The sequence below is a fragment of the Ambystoma mexicanum genome, chromosome 14, assembly GCF_040938575.1.
Source record: "Ambystoma mexicanum isolate Mex_15411 chromosome 14, UKY_AmexF1_1, whole genome shotgun sequence".
NCBI lineage: Eukaryota > Metazoa > Chordata > Amphibia > Caudata > Ambystomatidae > Ambystoma > Ambystoma mexicanum.
Window position 1 is genome coordinate 497,807,813 of NC_090940.1, and position 14,983 is coordinate 497,822,795.

A 14,983-nucleotide genomic window follows, 5' to 3' on the forward strand; every position below is an offset into this window, starting at 1 on the left:
ATTGTGCAGTCCGGAAGTGAGATTATTTACATATTTACAGATGTTATTGGCAGTGTATTCGGATGTGTGATTGTCACTGAGTATGACAGGTAAATATTCTTACTAGGTTTGAATGTACAAGCAGGCATCCTGCAAAGTGCAAGTTAGTGGTCTGTAGATTTTAACCAGAGGATGGTGTTTGATCTAAAGTTCTGATTCGACTGGTCAACTCTCAATGTGGGGGGTAGGGAGTTCTAGAATTTGGCCTCTTTGACAGGGAAACTGTTCCCTCCGACCGTAGATAATTTGAATCTGGGGATGGAAAAGCAGTCTCGGTTGACTGTTCTAGTTGGTCGTAGGGATGTCCTTTTATGAAATCTCTTCGAGAGGTATAGAGGTGCAGCATTGTTGAGAGATTTGTGGGTGATTGAGGCAGTTTTTAGGAGGATTTGTCATTTGTCCGGAGCCAATTGTTCAGTCGTCTATTCTCAGCAATGTGCTCACTTCTAGAGATACCTAGGGCCGCTCTAAGGGCATTATTTTGTAGGGTTTGTATTCTACTAATGATGGATTTATTGGCTCCTATGTATAAGGCATTGCAATAGTCCAGCCGTAACAGGATGAGGGCTCTGGCTAGAATAATACAACTATTGTTCGAGAGAAATGGTCTACCTGTTCTGATAAGTTTTCACGTGTACGCTGTGGAGGACGCCAGCATTTGAACATGTTTGGAGAAGGATAGGGTAGAGTGGAGGTAGAAGCCTAGTGTTTTTACTTCTTGGGCCACCTTTATGAGGTTTCCGTCGATTATGAAGGAGGAGTAACTGGATCCTAGTTTTTTAGGTTGGTTGAGGTACCCAAGATGATGAGTTCTGTTTTGTCATCATTCAGGCATAGACCATGCTAAGCCATACATGCCTGGATGATGATCACCAAGGCCAAATCCGTTTCATAATCCCCTGAAAGTGAGGATCTGAGTATCATCTGCATAGTTTGTGTAGGTGATACCAAGATGATCCAGATCATCGGAAAGGGGCTTAGTAAATATGTTGTACAGTGCGGGCAAGACGCAGGACCCATGTGGCATACCACAGGTGATGGCTATGGGTTCAGCCGCAGCTGAGGGCGAGAAGACCCTCATTGTACTTTCACTTAGGAAAGATCTAATCCAATTTATAGCCTCTATGGAGAAATGTGCTGCTGTGTCGAGGTGGTTGCAGAGGATCGCATGATCCACCAGATCGAAGGCAGCTGAGAGCTCCAATAGAAGAAGCAGAGCTGATTTACCACTGTCTCTAATCTCATGTACTTGTGACTTAAGGTCAATGAGGGCAGTTTCCGTGCCATGTTGTGGATGGAAACCTGACTGTCTAGCTCCTAACAGGTGGTGTTGTTCTAAATACTTTTGAATTTGCATTTAGGCCACCTTATCTAATATATTTAGCAGAAAGGGGACGGTTGTAAGTGGCCTATAGTTAGTAGGTGTTACGGGATCTAAGGTGTTTTTTTTAAAAAAAGTGGTAGTACCCATGATTCTTTAAGGTTCTTAGGGATGGTACCAGATGCGAAGGAACGAAGGAACTATTGATAAGCTTGTTGATGAATGGTGAGAGGTCTCGGGCTGCGTCCTTAATAAATTGTGCAGGGCAGAGGTCGCCCTGGAAGTTGGATGATTTAAGGGATAAAATGATTCTTTCAACTTCGATAGTAGATACTTTGGAGAAATTAAATCGTGTGGGCTGAGTTTCAACAGCAGGCCCATGAGATTTAGGTGTAGGGGGAGTATTTAGAGAATCTTTTTTTAGAGATATTTTGTTTTGTAAGGTGGAGACTTTGTTGGCTAATGCGTATTGGATGTCTATGCACCATTTTTTATCTTTGGTACAGGTGTCAGGTATAGCAATGGGGGTCTCTATTTCTTTAAAAATAGTAAATAGCTCTTTCATGTTAGAATTAGCTTGAGAGATACGGGTGTCGTAAGATTCCCGTTTGGCAAGGCAGATTTCTTTTTTATAGAGGGTTGACAATTTGGTGAGCTTAAGTTTATTGGCTTCCGACGGTAGTAATTTCCAAGCCGCCTCACATTTTCTTTTTTCTTGCCTTAAGTTTTTTAGGAATGGGGTGAACCATTTGTTCAGGTGTTTTTTTGGCTTACTTGGTCTCAATTTAAGGGGGGCAATCTGATCTAAGGAGGAGGCCATCATTTTGTTGTATTCGTTGATTAAACATTCAGGGTCGGTATTGTCGGGCAGTGAGTTAAGTGTGGGGAGAATGACAGGAATAAGCCTATCCACTGTGATGTTTTTTTTATTTCTTGTTGAGGTGGGTGGAGCCCTAGGGACAAGTATGGGAAGGGGTCTGGTGGTGGTGAGCATAAAGGGGAGCAGGTCGTGGTAGGTCCATGCTAATGGAGAGGAGGAGAGGATATTGGCATGGCAGTTGTAGTCTGCTACCCAATCTAGTATTCGCCCTTTGTTGTGGGTGGGGGTTTTACTTCTTTGGGTCAGGCCAAGGTCTGATAAAATGTTTGCTGTAGCCAAGGCAGATTGGTCTAGCGGGTAATTAAATCCCATGTTGAAGTCCCCAAATAGAAGTATTTGCGTTGAGCTTTTGAGGTTACTGAAAAGGAGGGTGTGGACATCTTCCTCAAATGTCGCAATTGTGCCTGGAGGGCGGTAAATCAAATGTATGTTAAGAGTCTGGGAATTGATCAGTGGTAGTTTCACTGTAAAGGCTTCACAGGATTGAAGGTCGGGGGGGCTAATCTCATGAAGAGATTACATTTGCAGATAATAGCAAATCCTCTGCCTCTGGTCCCTATTCTATCTCGTCTTAGTATAGTGTATTCATCGGGAATTGCTAGCATCAGTATGGGGCCTGCTGCCACATGCAGCCGAGTCTCAGTAATGGCGAGGATGTCTAAATTATCACTCAAAATCACATCAGCAATTTCTGTGGCATGTGCTACTAGAGATCTCGCATTTACTAAGGCTCCTTTAATGGGTGGGCTCGTGGGAGTGGTAGTTGCTGGACGGGATGTGGGATGGTCTTTATGTTTGTATCGTTGGATAGTAGGGATTTTAGTTTCTGGACAGCAGTTGACGGCTGTCTTTGTGTTCATAGGAGTTGAGTCAGGTCGAATTTTAGTGAATCTCTTCCCTGTAAAGGTGGCTAATGACCTAATAGGAGGCTAATATATTTTAGCTAGTCTGGCTCTCAGGCGAGAGTTCCTGGATTCCGTTGTACAAGGATTGCTGAGGAATGGATTTTGAAGGTTGTACATCGCTGGGGGACATTTAGTTCTGAGTCTGTTAGTCAGAGTAGGGTATGTCCTACTTGCTAAGTCATCAGCTATTAGTGTATGGGGAATAGCGAGTCAAAGTGTGAGGTTTAGTGTGAGAAATGGGATACAGGTGAGCTGATTGATGGGTGTAGTGAGCATACTGAGACCTGGCTATGTGCTAGCTGCAATAGTCAGTTGGTGGTATGGGCGTAGCTTGTGTGTATTAGTGTACTGTCTAGGTCCCAGAGTACAGTCAGGCACAGTTGGCTGGGCAGGTTGGGGAGAGCAGGTTGGTTCAGGGAAGGTAGGGCAAGCACAGTGGGCTGCAATAGGCCCAGTGGGCTGCAATAGGCACAGTGGGCTACAAGAGGTACAATCAGAATGGACAAAATGGGCTGCAATAGACACAGTGGGCTGCAATAGGCACAGTGGGCTCCAATAGGCACAGTGGGCTGTAATAGGCACAGTGGGATGCAATAGGCACAGTGGGCTACAAGAGGTAAAATCAGAATGAGCACAGGCATATTTGGTAGAGTAAATTAAGGCATAATGAGGTCAAGCATGGGGTGCATAGGTATCCTACACATATATGACAAACGGTCATCAGACTGCGAGGAACAGGTGCATAGAGTATCAGTTACTTACAGTAGGTTCATGCTTGCGTGGAAGGCTTGCCTGCTAGGCGTAGGTAGGTATTTTAGAGTTTGGCAGTTCGTTGCTGCAGAGCTGTGAGGATCATGGGCGGCAGTGGCGTACCGCCGCGAACAGGGGAAAACAGGGTTATTGGCCTTGTTATGGCCTTTGGATGGCCAGCTCTTCCGCCTGCTGCCGGATGTTGGGGTATTTGAATCCGGTGGCGCGTGCGTTGCTTAGCAATGCTGAGGACCCCGGGCCTCGTTTTCAGGCCGCATCTCAAGGTTCTTTTGAATTTGAAGATAGGCCACTCTATCTATTATCTTCAAGAGGAAAGGGACTGCCCTGATATGCCTGTAGTTTGCGGGGATGGATGGGTCTAAGGTTTATTTTTTAAGAAGCAGTAGTACCCAGGATTCTTTTAAACTGCTTGGGACGGTATTAGATAAAAAGGAGGCGTTAATGAGTTTCGAGATAAAGGGGGCTAAGTCTGTAGCTGCATCCTTAATTATTTGGCCCAGGCAGTTGTCGCCGTTGCAGTTTGATGGCTTCAGCGAGGCAATCATTTTTTCAGTTTCCTGAATGGATACTTGGAAGAATTTAAATGGTGCTAGGTTAGGCTTGTTAATGGGGTTGGAAATAGATGGAGTTTCCATGAGTGGAAGCGGGGAATTTTTTATTGCAATTTTGGTTTGTAATGTTTTTATTTTATTTGTTAGGGCATTTTGGATGTTAGTACACCATTGCTTGTTTTTGGGTACATTGTCTGGTGGAGGTATGGGAGATTCTAATTCTCGCAGGATCACAAATAATTCCTTAGTATTGGAGCATGCTTTGGAGATTCTTTCATTGTAGACTTCTTTTTTGGTTTGGATAATTTCCTTTTTGTAGTTGGTGGCACAGAATTTGAGTTTTAGTTTATTTTCTTCCGTTGGGGTATGTTGCCATATGGTTTCTAGCTTCCTTTTTTCCATTCTAAGTTCTTTTAGGTGAGGGGTAAACCAGGTATTGAGGTGAGTCTGTTGTTTACACTTGTGAATCTTAAGTGGGGCAATGGTATCTAGGACCTTGATAATAGTATCATTTTAGGAGCCCACCAGCGTATCTGGATCAGAATTGCCTGGCAGGGCATTAATCACTGGAAGTAGAACAGGCAAGATGTTGTCTCGTGTGATATTTTTCCTTTATCTTGTGGGGAGAGAAGGTGCCATTATTTTTTCTTTGTTTACTTCTTTACTGAGTATTAAACTGAAGTCAATTAAGAAGTGGTCAGTCCAAGGTTGGGGTGTCATTTTGGTGATCGTAGTTGGGCAGTTTGAGGTGGCTACCCAGTCTAATGTCCTGCCTTTATTGTGGGTAGGAGTGAGGACTTTTTGGGTGAGACCATGTTCATCAAGCATGGTGGCTATCGCGTGAGCTTGTTTGTCATCCAGGTTGTTAAGTCCTAAGTTGAGGTTGCCTAGGATCATTATCTGTGATGTCTCTTTTGTATTGCTAGCTAAGAGGCTAGATATGTCATCTTCAAAGGAGCCTGAGGGCACTGGTGGCCTATATATAAGGTAAATGGTTAGAGTGTGACATGGGGATATAGGCAATTTCACTGATAGTAGTTTACAGGATTTTATTGGGGGTAGCATGGATAGTTTTAAGTCCAGGTTGGTTTTAGCAATAATAGCTAAACCACCTCCTCTAGCGTTAGGTCTGTCCATTCTTAGGAGTTGATACTCTTTGGATATCGCTAAGGAAAGCGCTGGATCTGCTGCCTCATGTAGCCAGGTTTCTGTGACCGCTAGAAGGTCGAGGTTATCTGATGTTAGGATATTGGCTATTTCGGTGGCATGGGCAATGACAGATCTCGCATTGATCAGTGCTCTCGCTAATGTAGTTGTTTTAGGTAGGCTTTGGGTATTTAAATTTGCTGGTCTAAATTCTTTCAATTTGGCATCTGCAGCTGTTTGTAGATATGCTTGCGCCGAGTTCCGAGTGGTATTTTTAGGGTTGATGCAGCGGTTTAAGTGGGTATTGCTGGTCAATTTGGGTTCATAGAAGGAGGAAAGTCTGGCATGAAGCCTAGTATTTCTATTCATAATAGGTCAAGGTGCATATTTAATTTGGTCCATGGTTATCAATATTAATTGTAAGAGCAGCAACAGCAAAGTTGTGGTGACATATATTATGCGGCGGTTAGTGCCGGTTACAGGGAATAGGGTAAAGTGGTCTAAGGCTGAGACCTAGTTGGCGTGAGTGAGGTCAGATAGTGGTCAGGCTAGGAATGGTTATCTGTAATAGATTAGGTTCAGGTTTGGCACAGTAGATCTAAGTTAAGGCATAGGCTAGAATCAATGCGCTCACAGAGCGGCTAAAATCAATACATTCACAGTAGGCTGAATTAGGCTAGAAACACTGTGGTCAATATCTATATAAATAAATGTGTTAGCACATGATGTGTGGGTATTCCTTTGTGGAGGCTTGGGGACTCACTGTACTTAAGAACCAGCGTGCATCACCTCCTGAGAGCTTAAGCCTTGTTTGCACGTCTATACAGTACCATAGAGAGAACCTTTGCTGGGGTGCTGTGTGCCTCTGCTCTGCCATATAGAGGGCAGAAATACAGATATCCGCCTCCAGTCCTTACACTCATCATATATGCATACTCATGGGGACTTCACTTTGCTCTGGCGGAGGTGACGTTGAAAGTCCACTGATCTGCCAAATGTGGCTGACCAAGTCTCTTCCCACGTAGATATCTCTCCTGGATCCTTGGGCATGTGGGTTGTACTGTGGTCGAGTCCCACTAGTACTGCCTCCTTGTGTCCTGTTTGGTGGTGCTTTGCACACTTTTGCCTTATGGTTTTCCCGCCTGCAGTTGGTGTACTTCTGTCCAAAATCAGGGCACTGTGTTCCTTCGTCATGGGGAAAAGACAGGCCAAAACTGTAAAACTTTCCGGCAGTACCATATATTCTCGGTGGGGCGTTACCACCGTTGTTGCTTCTCCCACTTTGAATGATGTAATACACTGGCTCTTTCACTAGTCTCTTGCTTGTTTCCATCTGTGTGGCTTGCAAGTTGACCCTTGTTTCAGTCTATGCCATTTGTAGAATGGCAGCAAGGGTAAATGGTCCCATAGTAATTTCTTCCTAAAGGTGGGCGATAAACACTCTCTGAAGATTCTTAACCTGATGGCCTCATCATTCCAGAATTGATGAAAGTCACAATTAGCCACAAGCTTGCACAATCCAGTGGCAAATGCGTCCTTAGACGCACCAGTAATTTGACAGGCTGTGTTGAAAGTGTGCCTTTCATGGTCTATGTTGCGCTGAGGGTCGAAGTATGTAAATAGTGCCTCCTTGAGACCCTCATACGTTTTGACATCTTCAGGCGGGAATAAAGGGATGAGGTCTTCAATGTTATCACCCACCAGGCTAATAAGTAACCCCCTGGCAAACTTATATGCACCCTGGCAAACTTGTCTGCAGCCTTTTCATCATAGGCAGCAATGTAATTCTTAAATACCATAGCCATCTCTCCAATCTCTGTCCCAGGGCTTCTTGATCATCCATGTCAAAAGGACCTGGCTGACGAAATGCAGCTGCACTGGGCCCTTCATCATCAGATGCATTACTTGTTTGCTTCTGACTATCTCTCTCCTCATTCACCGTCATCTTGCTGCAGTCAGGCACCCCTCAGTTGTGCACGTTTGTTGAAAGACCCAAGAATTGAAATTGTAATTGTAATGGGTTATTATAACGCGTTTAATACTCAGAGGTTTCTAAGTACAGACCGAGGGATCAAACTTGTGTTTCTCCTTGTCATCTTGCTTTCAAGACAAGTGCATTGCTCTGGAGCTATCCTCCCGAGACAAGGACAAGGATGTCATCAACTGCTGTGTTTCATTTCTTCTTCTTCTTTATTTTCTATATGAGGAGGTGTTGGAATCCCACGTTTGTCGCCAGTTTTCACATCCCTTTGTAGGGAAAATATGTGCCCGCTTTTAGGCCCCCAACATCGTGCAGCGCTGAAATAAGGAAATAAGGGAAGGGACATGGAACCTGAGAAGAGGATGCTATATCTTTATTACACTTTCGCTTTCTGCTGAGGATGCAGCAAACATCCTTTGCGCATGCACGAGCATGCGTGAGCCTCATTGGTTGTGTTTGGTATGATGAGGTCTTCTCGTCACGGCAGGTTAACTGTGTCTGTGCCGGACACGACAGTCTGGGATACAGGAAAATATATCCTATGCAGGCAAGAAAATGAAATGTATGTTTTCTACATATGTTTGGGGTGTGAAAAAGATAATTCATTCAATACATTTTTAAGTTCAATACAGGGACTCTGCCTGCATCTCCACCTGCATCGCATTTTCATCCTGTTAGATATGCGATATTCCTATGGATTCTCCCTGATCTTTTGGACTACCATTCTATTAATTCTTCAAAACCCCTTCGTTCATCCATCCCTTCTTTCAAACTACTCCCCTATCTTCCTTGTTCCTTTCTTTCGCAACTCCTCGAACATACCAGCCATTCTCCGCTTATTGATCTTTCACATGTCACTGGCTTTCTCTATTCTACCTGTTATTCTATTCAATCATCCCTCTTATTCTCTGTGGCTTTCAAAACTGTAGGTCACTCCATTTTCTGCTCTTTTCTTTCCTCTCTTAGCATTTCTGGGTGTGCTTTTGTTTTTCTCCTCATATGGCTAATTGCTCATTAACTGGTGATACCTTTTGCTCTCTTCTTCTGTGTTGCAGTGTCCCCCAGGGGTCAGCTCTTGATCCTTTACTATTTTCTATTTATATTATTCCCCACTCCTCTATTGTCTATCTTTTGATTTCCACATCTTTTTTTACCCTTTCCTACTTTTCCCCCAAACATTTAAAGTGCACAACCATCGCTGTATACAAAGTTTATGATGTACAAAAGCCATATATATGTTGTATATATTTTAAAATTATTCATCAAACATGACCACCACCATGCCACCCGAAAACAACGTTCAAGGAGCCTTTGCCCTCTGTTCTCTACATTCTAGGTCTCGGGCAGGTCTGGTTTGGGAGGTGGATGGGTAGATATTGAGGGTCTTGCAGTTGTCGTGCTCCCCTGGAAACCTTCTTCTCCAGCGGCAGTGGAAATATTAAATGTATGTCATGGCCCTCTATTGTCACAAAAGGACAACAGAGTGGCTGTGTAGGACATTGGGATAATCTTCTTCACCAAAAAGCTTTTCATTAGGATAATCCTGCAGTGAAGGCAGGCAATTGAGATTTCTATTGGAATCATTGAGCCTCAGTGAGTATCTTGTGGATCAAGTATGTTTGGTCAGATTGTGCTTTGCTGTCCCTTGATTCCTTAAAGTTTAAATATAAGCTTCAAGACTAGCAGCGTCACACGTTTGTCTCTAATTGTGTCTCATCACGTTTTTGGTGCTCATCTCTCTTTGTAGCTGAATTCATCAACATTCTCATTTTTCTGCCACATCCCCTCCTGACTGCACAGTCCCTCCTTCTATTGATTTACCACTAAATACTCTCTTCTTTTTTATTCTGTCTTGCTGTTATTTTCACTAACCACGTTTTTTCATGTGCTCACAAATGTCCCCACCATCTTGGGAGCACACATAAATCCTTGTCTGATGGTTTCCTCTACTAAGACTCTTGCTGTTATTCTTGATGTTTCCTCGCTTAACTACTGTTCCACAGTTCTTCTTGCTCTGCCCTCCCCCAAATTCCTTCTAGTTCATTCTCTCTGTAAGTCTGCTGTTGATTTTTTTCCTGCTCCCTACTCATCCCTGTCCCACCTCCCCCTTCCTTGCTGCTCTTCACAGGCTTTCTTTCCTCAGGTGATTTCAGTGTTCCCACTACCTTTGTATTGTGGTAAAATGTGTTTAAGGACTTGTCCCTTCCTATCTCTTTCCTCTTATGTTCATGTACCCCATTTGCACCTCAGTGCATAGCTGCCAAGATTCCCAGTTCCATGCACTATACTTCGAACCACTCCTTGTTTTTCCATTGCATGCTGATACTTGTAGAGCCATACTTTCAATAGAAAAAACAAAACTCCAAGCCCCACCATTTATGGCTTGACACCTCAAGCCATCAGGACTGGCTTGACGTGTCACACATGGGACTGGGCAGGTCAAAACTGATCATACCTCATTCTGCGGCTAAAGCGTCCGTCAGTCACTGCAGAAGTGAGGCAAAATATGTCTTCCTGGGTCCCCGATCCGGCCCCTAATCCTGAGTTATCCATGCGCATTCTACATTTATTTTTGAATGTTGCAGTGCGTTCTGTGCCGTCCTGTTTGAGGGTAGGATTTGAACCGTGGTTCGCTAGTTTGAGAGGCAGGACATTTCCACACAAGACCACTTGAGGGTCTGAACAGGATTGCTCTGAAATCCAATGTCAATTTTGCACTGTGCAGAAAATAGGTATGTGCATTTTTTGGGAGTTTAAAAGGTGTGCACATGTGTACGTTGCTGACATTAGAAGAAATTCGGTTATTTTCCAGGTGTTCACTATTTATCTTTTGGGCCAGGCTGAGAGGCAAATGTTTATGGAGGTGTCTAAAATAAATCTCCCCAACCCGCCCCATGCTGAACCCCTCCATGTATCCCTCCCCAGGTAAGTTTCCCCAGTAATAAAAAGTCAATTTCCAAAAAGTCAGTATCACTATGAAAACCAGTCTCTCAGGGTGGCAGGCAGACAGAAACACCAATTCACACTGATTCGTGGAATTATTTGCGTGTAAAACGGGGATTTGCGGGCAGAATGGCACGCAAATCCGCTTAATGCACGCAAAATATTTGGCAATGTTTTGCCCGTGCCCGCTTTCCTATTTCTGGACTTTCTAAGAGGTAGGTCCCGTCCTCTACAAAGGGCACTCTTTCAGAAGATCACTGGTTAATGGCTGCCCACAATACTGAGAAATGATTGATGATGTCAGGAGGACAGAAGTGCAAGACACGCGAGACGAATGACCTCACTTGGGGTGGCACTGGGGGTGAGAGAAGAGGTGCCAGGCCTCTGAGGAAGGTCACCGAAAGACCCCTGGTCCCGGCTGGGGTCTGATCCTCTTTGTCTATGCGGAGAGCGCCTTATGCCTCTCTTTCTCGGGCTCTCATATATCAAATAACCTCAGAGGCCTGCGTGATTTTTCACACTTGACTTTTACGCCCGAAGTGCATCTAACTTTGCAGGGCAACCTGCTTTTATCATCTGTTGAACTCATGCAAAAAATATGATTAATATGCCTCTGTCCATGCAACATGCCAATAATGCTTGGAGAACAAAAAAAGAACGTTTGTCGGATCTATAGATTTCATCTCCGTGAGTTCGTGATGCTAACATTGCACTAATATTGTGTAGCCTGTGTTTTTCATCTTTGGTGATTAGTTTTCTCTGTGACAGTTCTCTCTGCCTTTCAAACGGCAGCATCACTTTCGGAGCCCGGGGCGAGGCAATAAGCTCCTGCCGGTGGAGTATATATGATATTTGCATTGTCTATACATCATTGGATTGATATGGAAGGTTGAGCCAGCTTAGCGTTACCATATGCTGTTCTGTTTATGGCTGTCATTGCTTTTAAGTTATGGAAAGCATGTTTGCATCTAAGACTTTTATGAAAGCCGTTTCTCCCTGATCATTAATAACCCTTTGTCTTAGTTCTGACTGGCGAGCATGTTAACTGAAGACTTCATGCACACAACATCTAGTTCTTTAGCTGCTTTTTAGCTCCTGATTTTCTAAGAAATCTCCATAAACTAAATGAAATCCCTTTATTCAGAATCACTGGGATATTTATGTAACACATGTCTGATAGTGGTAAGAGTCTGGGAAGCCTTTTTTTATCCTACCACACTCTTTACCTACCTCTCATCTGCCTGCTAGCTACCATTTTTCCCTCTCCTCTAACCTGCCTCTGTCCCTCACTTTCTCTGCCTCTACACGAGCAATTCATCCATCATGGTCACATCCCTAACACAGGTGGTCGTACCGCCTACCTGCTCTTAAACATTGCTAATGCAATGGAGTTAATGTGGGCATGGCCACCAGGAACCGGCTATGTGGTAAAGTTTTTTGAAATTGGGATAGGTCTGAATGAGAAACAAATCTGCTTGTGGGTACAGGTTGAAGTGCTTGATGGGATTGCAGCAATATGCACGAGGAGGGTAAGCAAGAACTTGAAAGCATGGTTTTGCAAATATGTCCTGTGTTTTATTTTTTTCAAAAGTGTAAAATGTAAGTACACAACATAGTGATCTAACATTGATGTCTGGGCAATGTGCCCGGCCATCAGCAAGGAAAAATGCGTTCTGTAATTTGCTTATTGGGGCATGCATCATGGCCAAAGTGGTAGGTTTGAATGGGAAAACATATTCTGCTTGCGGCTACAGGTTGAAGTGGTGGACTAGATTGCAACAAACTTGCACGACGAGCATTAGCAAGGACCTGAAAGCATGTTTTGGGAAATATGTCTTGTGTTTTATTTTTCGAAAGTGTAAGAATGTAAGTAGAAAAACTAGTGATATACATTTGCAGGCCGATTCATGGAATCAATGTGCGCTGAAAATTCCGGCGCAAGCGTGCGAAAACGTGCGATTCGCAGTGAAAGAGCGAAAATCGCAGTGCAAGTGCGAATATCGCAGGGAAACCATCGCACACCTATTCATGGAAGTCCGTGCGCGAGTAAAATCAGGGATGTGCGCTGAAAAAGTTTGCGGCGCACGTCAGCGCACAGGTCATCTAACGGCGTGCGCCAAGGGCACAGCGAAAGCGCACATAGCGCGGTGCACATAACAAAAGTAGGCGGAACACGGGGCGGAACACTCGGAATGGGGAACAACTCGTGAATATGTGGGCATCACGGGGGAAGTAGAGGAGGCAAGTGCGCGGAACGCCCACACGCTCGCCTACAACACGTATTCATGGAATCGAATAGGGCAAACCAGCGCACGGGCAAAGACGTGCACTGACCCAAACCCGTCCGCACCAGGAAGGCAGGCGGTAGCGTCCCTGCGCAGGAAAAAAATGTGCGCCAAAATGTGCGCTAACAAAAAGCACGAATAAACAGCTCTGATGAATGTCCCATATTGTGGCCCCCTAGGACAAATGACGGACAAAGGTGTACGAGACAAACAGCGACACCCGCTGTGTGAAAAATTAGCTAGTGCGTGTATTTCGTGTGTTTGCGTGAAGTTTCACACGCGATCGGGCATGAGGGAGCGGGGTACGTGTATTTCAGGGGTGCGCGTGAAGTTTCACACGCGATCGGGCAAGGGGGAGCGGGCTACGTGTATTTCAGGGGTGCGCGTGAAGTTCCACACGCGATTGTGCCTGGGGGAGCGGGATACGTGTATTCCAGGGGTTTGCGGGAAGATTCAAACGCGATAGGCCCTGTGCGAGTGGGATGCGTGTATTCCTGGGGTTCGCGTGAAGTTTCACACGCGATTGGGCTGGGTACGTGTAAATCTGGGGTGCGTGGGAAGTTTCACACGCAATTGGCCTTGATCGAGCAGGGAACGTGTATTTCGGGGGTGTGCGGGAATTATCACATGCGACAGGCCCTGTGCGAGTGGGGTACGTGTATATCTGGGGTGCAGGGGAGTCCGACACGTGAATTGGCAGTGTGGGTCCTCCCAGGTGTTCCCTCTACACCTTCCACGGCCCCTGCAGGCAGCCCACACCACAGGGGACTTCATGTTCTGCAGGCAGCCCATCCACCATGGGTATGCCCCCCAGGCAAGCCACATGTCAGCTTGCACCACTACTACTATGATCACCAACGCATGACCCCCTGCACCCCCACCCCCCAGCAGTGCGGGGATCCTGCCAGCAGGCCCCCACTTACGTCCCCTTGCAACCCCACCCCCAGCAGTGCGGGGCACTTGCCAGCAGGCCCCCACTCATGTCCCACTCATGTCCCCCTGCACCCCACCCTCCACTAGTGCGGGGCACCTGCCAGCAGGCCCCCACTCATGTCCCCTTGCACTCCCACCCCACACACGTGCGGGGCACCTGTCAGCAGGCCCCCACTCATGTCCCACTCATGGCCCCCTGCACGCCCACCCCCCAGCAGTGCGGGGCACCTGCCAGCAGGCCCCCACTCATGTCCCCTTGCACACCCACCCCCCACCAGTGCGGGGCACCTGCCAGCAGGCCCCCACTCATGTCCCCTTGCACACCCACCCCCACCAGTGCGGGGCACCTGCCAGCAGGCCCCCACTCATGCCCCACTCATGTCCCCCTGCACCCCCACCAGTGCGGGGCACCTGCCAGTAGGCCCCCACTCATGTCCCACTCATGTCCCCCTGCACCCCCACCCCCCAGCAGTACGGGCACCTGCCAGCAGGCCCCCACTCATGTCCCCTTGCACCCCCACCCCCCAGCAGTGCGGGGCACCTGCCAGAAGGCCCCCACTCATGTCCCACTCATGACCCCCTGCACCGCCACCCCCCAGCAGTGCGGGGCACCTACCAGCAGGCCCCCACTCATGTCCCCTTGCACCCGCACCCCCCAGCAGTGCGGGGCACCTGCCATCAGGTCCCCACTCATGTCCCCTTGCACCCCCACCCCCTAGCAGTGCGGGGCACCTGCCAGCAGGCCCCCACTCATGTCCCACTCATGTCCCCCTCCACCTCCACCCCCCACCAGTGCGGGACACCTGCCAGCAGGCCCCCACTCATGTCCCCCTGTACCCCCACCCCCCACCAGTGCGGGGTACCTGCCAGCAGGCCCCCACTCATGTCCCCTTGCACACCCACCCCCCACCAGTGCGGGGCACCTGCCAGCAGGCCACCACTCATGTCCCACTCATGTCCCCTTGCACACCCACCTGCCAGCAGGCCCCCACTCATGTCCCACTCATGTCCCCCTGCACCCGCACACCCCACCAGTGCGGGGCACCTGCCAGCAGGCCCCCACTCATGTCCCCTTGCACACCCACCCCCCAGCAGTACGGGGCACCTGCCAGCAGGCCCCCACTCATGTCCCCTTGCACACCCACCCCCCACCAGTGCAGGGCACCCGCCAGCAGTCCCCCACTCATGTCCCCTTGCACACCCACACCCAGCAGTGCGGGGCACCTGC